The following is an 8,535-nucleotide window of genomic DNA, read 5'->3' as shown; positions in this document are numbered from 1 at the left end:
TTCTGAATGTTGAGTTCCCACCATAGCCCAGTTTATAAAAAAAAAAAAAAAAAAAAAAAAAAAAAAAAAGAGTAGAATCAGGCTACTTACTGAATTTTTTCTCCTCCACCTCTCCTCATGGGGTGTTGTGCATATGTGCTCAGTCATGTCTGACTCTTTGCGATCCTATAAACTGTAGCCCATCAGGCTCCTCTGTCCATGGAATTTCCCAGGCAAGAATACTATAGTGGGTTGCCGATTCCTCCTCCAGAGGATCTTCCTGAACCAGGGATCCAATCCATGTCTCCTACATTGGCAGGCGGATTCCTTACCACTGAGCATCTGGGAAGTCCTCATGGGAAGACACAATCTGTCTATTCAAGGGTGTACAGATGAGGGACACTGCGCACCTGCCCTCAAGGATCAAAGAAATTGAATGCAGATCTAATAAGTGTAGGATTTAAGTCAGAGAACAGTTATGGTTTCAAATCTTAACTCCAATTTATTACTTACAAAACCTTCAGAAAGCTACTTTCTGTCTTCAAGCCTCAGTTTCCTCATTTGAAATGTAAGGATAATAATTTTCCCTTCTTTATCAGGTCACTATAAACATTAAAATCAGTTGTTCAGTTGAACACACAGTAAGTGTTCAAAGCAGAATGGGAAGATGAACCACATCTGTGCAAAAAAGGACTGAAAATATTGAAAAAGTTTTTATGAACTAATACATACTTTTAATTCTAAGTGCCAGGAGGAGGGAGATTTCACAATGAGCTTAAATATGATTAAAATATTTTAGTCTTAAAGGATTCTCTTTCTCCTTTTAGACAAAGAAACCACAGCTCAGCTACATAAAATGACTTGCTTAATCTTTTATTGTAAACTAGTAAATTAGGGATTCTAGTTCTGTCTCATTTGCTTCTAGTTTGGTTTAAGTGTGACTGGAGAAGACTTTGTGAGTCTTAAAAAGATGTAGCATTCCCTGAGTACAGGGATATGTGACTGTATTTTAAAAACCCAAACATAGAAAGAGTTACCACTAATGCGTCCTTTCTATTTTTTTTCTACCTCCAACCTCTACATAGATAGATGAAGTATATACCAAGAGAATCATATCTTCATATCATTTAATTCTCAGCATACTCCTGTGAGGTGGGTATTACCTCCATTTTAAAGATAGAAACAGTGAGGCCCGCTATAGTAAAGCACTTGGTCAAGATTATCCAATACTAAATAACTTTCAGAGCCTGAATTCTGTCTCTCTAAAATTCATGCCTTTCATGTTTTATCATTTCTTTCACACTACAAGAGTCTGCTCAAATTCTCTGTGGTACCTGCTTTCCTAGGCCAACTATACCATCTGTTTTTTTCCCCTACTCTCTCTGCAGGGGTCCTTAGCTATGTCATATTTTAGTCTTATATAGAAGAGAAAGAAACCCTGGAGAACTGACAGCTAACCAGTAAGAGAGAGACTGGTCCCTTTCTTCCAACAACTTTTTTCCTTTCCTTTTCTTTTTTTTTTAACATTAATAATGTTTGCCACAGAGGCCTGTTCATTAGGTTGCAGTGACACATATGGGAGAAACTAACTCTGCTCTGGGGAAAAAAGGAAATCGGAAAATATGTAATAGCATATTTGGAGCTGCACAGAAAGACTGCGGTTCCCAGTGCTCCATACGTTCTCAAGTATGTTCACATCGACATCCTTGGAATGCTAGAGCAATACACGTCCCAGCTCACGTTAAACTGTTCACGCATTGTAACTTTGTTGTGAAAAATAATAGATTGCGTTCATGAAAAGTAGTATATCCTGTCCCTAAACTGTAATTGTTCAATCAGATACATGTTAGGTACTCAGTGTGGTTCCTTTAGATAAAAGTTTTTATGGGTCCCTAGTAACTAAAAGACAAAGTGGGCACAGAGGGAACATACCTCAACTTAATGAAGGTCACATGTGACAAGCCTGCAGCTAATATCATACTTAACAGTAAAAAGCTGAAACCTTTCCCTCTGAGGATAAGACAAGGATTCTCACTCTTTCCACTGCTATTCGACATGGTGTTGGAAGTCCTAGCCACAGCAATTAAGCAAGAAAAAGAGATGAAAGGAATCCAAATTGGAAGGGAAGAAGCAAAACTGTCACTATGTGCAGAGACAAGACACTATATATGGAAAACCCTGAATGCTCCAGCAAACCACTCTCACAACTGATACATTCAGCAAAGTCGCAGGATATAGAATCTATATACAGAAAGCTATGGTGTTTCTACACACTAAACACACTATCAGAAATAAAAAGTAAGAGAACAATTTCATTTACAATTTCATAAAAGACGATAAAATAACTACAAATAAATTTAACCAAGGAAAATAAAGACCTGTATACTGAAAACGGTAAGATGCTGATGAAACCTAAGAAGACACAAATGAGTGAAAACATGTTCTGTGCTTAGGGGTTGGAAGAATTCATATTATTAAATGTCCACAGTACCCAAAGCAATCTGCAAATTCAGTGCAATTCTTATCAACAATCCAATGCCACCTTTCACAGAACTAGAACAAATAATTCTAAAATTTGTGTGAAACCACAAGTGACCTCAATAACCAAAATAATCTTAAGAACAAAGCTGTAGAAATAATGCACCCTGATTTCAAACCATACTGTAAAACTATAATAATCAAAACGATATGGTGCCTGCAGAGAAGCATACACACAGATCAGTGGAAAAGATCTGAGAAACCAGAAATAAAGCCACACATATGTGGAAAATTAATATTTATTTATGACAATTGACTTATGGCAAAGAAGCAAAGAATATGCAATTGAGAAAAAGTAGGCTCTTCAATAAATGATGTTGGGAAAGCTGGGCAACTGTATGCAAAAGAATGATTTTAGCCCACTATTTTATACCATCCACAAAAATTAACCCAAAATTGATTAAAACTGGAATTCAAGACCTGATATAATATTATTCCTTGAAGAAAATATAAGTGGTAAAATAATTGACATTGATCTTATCAATGTCATTTTGGAACTGATTCCAATGGCAAGGGAAACAACATGAAAAATGAACAAATGGGATTACCTCAAAGATATATACATGAAAGATAAGATATGCAGATGACCCCACCCTTATGGAAGAAAGCAAAGAGGAACTAAAGAGCCTCCTGATGAAGGTGAAAGAGGTGAGTGAAAAAGCTGACTTAAATCTCAACATTCAAAATCTAAGATCATGGCATCTGGTCCCAGCACTTCCTGGCAAATAGATGGGGAAACAAAGGAAACAGTGACAGACATTATTTTCTTGGGCTCCAAAATCACTGAAGATGGTGACTGCAGGCATGGAATGAAAAGACGCTTGCTCCTTGGAAGAAAAGCTATGATCAACCTAGACAGCATATTAAAAAGCAGAGACATTACTTTGCCAACAAAGGTCTGTGAAGTTGAAAATATGTTTTTTCCTAAAGGAAAAAAGTCATCCTTTAGGATTGACTTTAGAAAAACTAAAGGAAATCTGAGTATTTATTGGAAGGACTGATGCTGAAGCTGAAGCTCCAATACTTTGGCTACCTGATGAGAAGAACTGACTCATTAGAAAAGACCCTGATGCTGGGAAAGATTGAAGGCAGGAGGAGAAGGGGACAATGGAGGACAAGATGGTTAGATGACATCACCAACTCAATGGACATGAGTCTGAGCAAGATCCAGGAAATGATGACGGGGCAGTCCATGGAGTCACAAAGAGTTGGCCATGACTGAGGGACTGAACAACAAAAAGAAGTTTCTGCTCTTCATAGTGAAAAAAAAAATAATGAAAACTAAAAGTTAGTGTACTGGAATTGAGAAAATATTTGCAAATCTTATATCCCATATGGGGTCAATATTCAAGACGTATAATATACTCGTACAACTCAACAATGGGAAACTCAATTTGAAGAAATGGACAGAGGATCTGAGTAAGCATTTTTTCAAAGAAGACATGCAGACAGCAAATAGGCGCATGAAAAGATGTTCACTGTCTCAATATTTTTTGTTGTTGTTTAGTCACTAAGTTGTGTCTGACTATTGTGACCCCTTGGACTGTAGACCACCAGTCTCCTTTCTCAAAGGGATTTCCCAGGCAATTGGGAATCCCAGAATTGGTTGCCACTTCCTATGCCAGGGGATCTTCCCAACCCAGGGGTTGAACCCACATCTCCTGCATCTCCTGCTTGGCAGGCATATGCTTTACCACTGAGCCATCTGGGAAGCCCCTCTAATAATTAGGAAAATATAAACACAAACTACAATGAGATATCCTTTTACACCTGTTAGAGTAGCTATTTACCCCAAAGATGAGAAACAACAAATGTTGGAGAGGATGTAGAGTTCAGGGAATTGTCATATACTATTGGTGGGACTATAAATTGGCATAGTCATGATGTAAAAACAGTATGGAGATTCCTCAAAATATTAGAAATAGAACTATCCTATGACTCAGCTATTCCACTTCTGGGTATTTGAAGAACACAAAAACATTAATTTTAGAAGATAGTACATCCCTGTTTATTGCAGCATTATTTACGATTGCCAACATAGGGAAACAGCCTAGGTGTTCATCAATAGATGAATGGGTAATGAAGTCATTATAATTTTCTAAGGTTGTCATAATACATTACCAAAAATTTGGTGGCTTGAAATGATAAGAATTTATTCTCTCACAGTTTTGGAGGCAAGAAGTCTGAAATCAAGGTGTTAATAAGGTTGGTTTCTTTGAAGTTCTGAGGAAGAACCTAGTCCATGCTTCTTTACCAGCTTCGGGAGGCTACTAGTAAGCTTTGCCCTTCCTTGGGTTATAAACCCATTACTCTAATCTCTGCCTCCAATCCCACATGAATTTTTCCCTTGCCCATGTGTCCACGTCTCCAATCATCCTCTGTCTCTCTCTTATAAGGACGCTTGTCATTGGATTTCAGGCCAGCACGGTCGCTTCCCAAGATCTTTACATTAATTACATCTTCAAAGACCCCTTTTCAAAATAAGGCCTCATTCACTGATTCAGTGTGTTTATATCTTTTATTGGAGGGCAGGCTACAGTTCGGCTGTATCATTTATCAGGAAATGTACAGAGAAGCTAAAATGCTAGTGAGTATAATTTTGGAAAAATTATAGAGAATGTTCATCAAATAATGATTTATTGATTAAAATGATCTTTTATTGGCTTGGAAAACAAATTCTTCTATTCTTTTTGGCCTCAGTTTTTTGTTTTATTTTGGTTGCATCATGCACAGCACAGCACAGCATGGTGGATCTTAGTTCCCCAACCAGGGATTGAACTGGTGTCCCCAGCAGGAGAAGAGCAGAGTCCTAACCACTGAATTGCCAGGAAATTCCCAGGCCCAAGTTTTATAGTGTTGTGAAATTATGTTTTTTTTCTTAATATTTAAATGCTTTTTTTTATTTTCTTGATATTTACTTTATTATTTATTTCTATATAGACCTTTATGGGTGCATGTGTGCTAAGTCACTTCAGTTGTGTCTGACTCTTTGCAACCCTATGGACTCTAATCTACCAGGCTCCTCTGCCCATGGGATTCTCTAGGCAAGAATACTGAAGTGGGTTGCCATGCCTTCCTCCAGGGGATCTTCCCAACCCAGGGATTGAACCCGAGTCTCCTGTGGCTTGTGTATTGCAGGTGGATTCTTTACCACTTAATCACTGGAAAGCCCATATAGATCTTTGTTTGGTTCTGTAAAATTACAAATGTAGTAAAAGAGATTGTATCTGTTTTAACATGTTCAGGACTTGAGAAATCATACTTTTAACATGTACAGTAATTATAACTGCAAATTGAACATCTATTTTCCAAAGTTTTCTCATTCATCCAAAACCACTGCTTGGCATCAGCGGTACTGTAAGCATGTTCCAAATGACTTACCAGACTTGTGCTTCACTCTCCCCTTTCACAACCTATAGTCCAGCTAAGTGGGATGATTTGAAATACTGTTGACTCTTGAACAACATGAGAGTTAGGGGCACTGACCTGATCTATGTGGACCTGCACAGTTCAAACCTATGTTGTTCAAGGGTCAACCACTCCCTCATTAAGTCTAATAGCTTCCAATACCTGTGTCTTCTCATCAACTCTTCTTTTGGGCACAATTGCCCTCACCAAGTTCTATTCCTTGGGCAAATCTTCTATTGCAGGGATGTTATTGATTTTCTATTCAACAGGCATCCCTGTATTTCCTAAAATAATCCCATTTGTGGTTCCATAAATATTATGCTCAACCTCACCATGAAGATTGAATCATGTTGGGTCTAAGTCAATATGGCTGTCCTATTACCCTTAATAATTATTAGTTTAAATACAGCCTTGAGCTTGGTGCTGGCCAAGAAGATCATAAGCAGAGGTTCTGGGGAAAAAAAAAAAATTCATTGCTCTTAAAAAGAAGCTCATGAAAAGGACAATTCCTTTTCTGTCTTTGGGAGAGGTCAGTCAACATGATCACTGGAACAACTGCAAACAAAATGCATCCATGAGATAAATTTTATAAGGAGACAAGTTTACATGTTGGATGTGGCCAAGGAGAAATATGTTAAAAGATCTGTGTCCTTGATAATTTATTGAGCCATTGAGTTAACTAACACAAGACCTATCTTAAACAGTTTTTAGTGGGAAAAAAGTTCTAATTAAGTTACTTTGAACTAGGTCTTTAGTTTTTAAAATCTATATCAAATTTTTCTGCATATAACATTATTATCATATGTATTTTTCTTATAAAAAAGCTCTCACAGTGGCTCAGTGGTAAATAATTCCCTGCTATGTGGGATACATGGGTTCCATCCCTGATTCAGGAAGAACCCCTATAGAATGAAATGTCAATCTACTCCAGTATTCTTATTTGGAAAATCCCATGGACAGAGGAGTCTGGTGGGCTATAGTCCATGGGGCTGCAAAAGAGTTGGACATGACTTAGCAACTAAGAGCAGCAACCATTCATCTTATAGACTGATGTGATTACCAAAGTCTAGTTCTAATTCTACCTCTCCTTTGAAGAGTTCGCTGCCCCTCCAAATTTAGAAATCAAAATCTATGGTCCTACATTGAATTTTTACCCAGATATTCCTATACTCAGGTCTCTGTTCTTTAGCAGTGAGTATTACTTTTATCAAATTATTTAAACTCCAAAACCACCCTTCTCCACCTGGTTTTGTGATACTGGAGGTGAGCTTTGCAAAGACTCCTCTTTCTGCAATTACTATATTCTTCAGAGTTCTCTTTTCCCCTCTTAGCAGTTACTCCCTATTTGCGTGCTGTCACTTCAGACGTGCCAGTCTCCTCTGTCCATGGGATTCTCCAGGCAGGAATACTGGAGTGGGTTGCCATGCCCTCCTCCAGGGGATCTTCCTGACCCAGAGATCAAACACATGTCTCTTAAATCTCCTGCATTGGCAGGAAGGTTCTTTACTACTAACAGCACTTGGGAAGCCCTAATCCTTATTTACTAGTTAATAAATTTTTATATTGAAAGTTTACCCTTCAATTTTTTTTTTTCTTTTTTTGAAGCCTACAGCACCTGGCATTCCCAGGCAGTCTCCCATCCAAGTATTAACCAGGCCTGACCCTGCTTAGCTTCTGAGATCAGATAAGATCGGGCCCATTCAGGGTGGTACGGCCGTGGACTCCCTTTCAATTTAAGAATTCATTTTATCTCCTGACTGGACCCTGATCAATACGCTATGTTAGGAGTGGCACTATTGAGGGCCTGCTTCCCGTAACGAGTCGCTCTTTCATTCAAGTTGATACAGGTAACAGCCTCAGCCATAATATTGGTGATTAGGTGATGAACAAGCAGACCTAGGCTCTGCCCAGTGACTGAACAGTCAAATTATTCTTCCATTTAATCAATATTTGAGTGCATGCTGTGTTCCAGGCACTATTCCAGGTGCTGGAGGTAGAATAGTGAAAAGGATATTAAGTTTACCAATATAGCAGAATTTGTAAGAAACAGACAATTAAATGTAAGCTTTAAAATAATGCCAAATTTAAAGTATATAGAAAGAAAATTATGAATGAAATGGGTACTATAACAGATAATCTCACAGGGAATGTAGATAAGGAAAGATCTCTATTATGGATTGAATTGTGTCCCCCTCCAATTCATGTATTGAAGCCTTAACTCCAAATGTGACAATATTTAGAGAATAGGCTCTTTATAGAAGTAATTAAATGAGGGCATAAGAATGGGGGTCTAATACAATATAATGGGTGTCTTTATAAAAAGAGAAAAAGGAGACTTCCCTAGTGGTCCATTGGTTAATACTCTATGCTCCCAATGCAGGAAGCCTGGATTTGATCCCTGGTCAGGAAACTAGATCCCCCAAGCTGCAGCTAAAGATCCCACAAAGACACAACTAAAAACCCAGCACAGTCAAATAAATACATAGATAAATATTTTACAAAAAGAGGAAGAAATAACAGAAATGCAGAAATAGAATATGTGTATATATATATGAAGACACTGAGAGAAGGAGAAAACACGGGCTAAGCTTCTCTGTCTGCAAGATATGG

The 8,535-nt window shown here is 37.9% G+C and overlaps 1 pseudogene; it reads right to left on the bottom strand.

Annotated features, from left to right (window-relative positions):
* Nucleotides 1-7,528: 7,528 nt before the first annotated feature.
* LOC112584170 lies at nucleotides 7,529-7,647 on the bottom strand (annotated as a pseudogene).
* Between the last annotated feature and the right edge of the window lie 888 nt (nucleotides 7,648-8,535).

This window comes from Bubalus bubalis, chromosome 3, assembly GCF_019923935.1.
Source record: "Bubalus bubalis isolate 160015118507 breed Murrah chromosome 3, NDDB_SH_1, whole genome shotgun sequence".
Taxonomy (NCBI): domain Eukaryota; kingdom Metazoa; phylum Chordata; class Mammalia; order Artiodactyla; family Bovidae; genus Bubalus; species Bubalus bubalis.
Note: the sequence above shows the minus strand (reverse complement) of the source record. Positions and strands in the feature narration are given on the sequence as shown.